This window comes from Buceros rhinoceros, unplaced genomic scaffold (assembly GCF_000710305.1).
Source record: "Buceros rhinoceros silvestris isolate BGI_N320 unplaced genomic scaffold, ASM71030v1 scaffold23102, whole genome shotgun sequence".
Lineage (NCBI taxonomy): Eukaryota > Metazoa > Chordata > Aves > Bucerotiformes > Bucerotidae > Buceros > Buceros rhinoceros.
This window is the reverse complement of record NW_010401445.1, coordinates 16,591-17,180: the sequence shown is the minus strand read 5'-3', so window position 1 is coordinate 17,180 and position 590 is coordinate 16,591. Positions and strand designations below refer to the sequence as shown.

The window sequence follows — 590 nt, the reverse complement described above, 5'->3', positions numbered from 1 at the left end:
GATGCTGCCCAAGAGCCTCTCTGCCAAGGGACGCAGCAACCCAGCTGCCAAGAGCTGAGGGGCTTCGGGACCCCCAGACTGTTTTCTTCTAACTGCACTTTACTGAGTTCTGATTCACTGTGAAATATGTAAATAAACCCCTGCAGAAACACGAGGGCTCTTGGCCTGCTGCGTCCACCTCCACCAGCAGCACCCCCCCTTCCCTGGGAGCTGCCTGTCGGTACCGGGTGAGTGCGTGGAACAGGCTGTGGGCAGGGCTGGGGTTCGCTTGCTGGGTACAATCATTCCAAAACCTCTTTAAAAATGAGGGTAGTGCCAGAAGGGTGGTGACAGAGGGGCTGGCCTGCCGGTACTGGCTATCTGCCACACAACTGGCACCCGCCTCTCCTGGGAAAACGTGAACTGCCCCGTGTTCCTTATCCTTGCCCCGAACACCGCGGGCTTTCCTGAGTTGGCAGTGGAGATGGATGGGCCCAGGGCAGCGCCTTCCCAGGGTCTCAGCTGGCCTCACAGCTGCTCTCCCTGTCTCTCCTCTCCTGACCCCCGGCGGGGCTGCAGGCAGAGGGGACCCCAGCGGGCTGCAGGGCGCA

At 61.0% G+C, this 590-nt stretch overlaps 1 protein-coding gene across 1 annotated transcript in view; it reads left to right on the top strand.

The window, feature by feature from the left end:
- The window catches only part of FANCM (Fanconi anemia, complementation group M), a gene marked incomplete at its 5' end in the record, with an annotated part of 39,473 nt that overhangs the window by 37,954 nt on the left and 929 nt on the right, over nt 1–590 (top strand). The gene's annotated exons all lie outside the window — the stretch shown is intronic.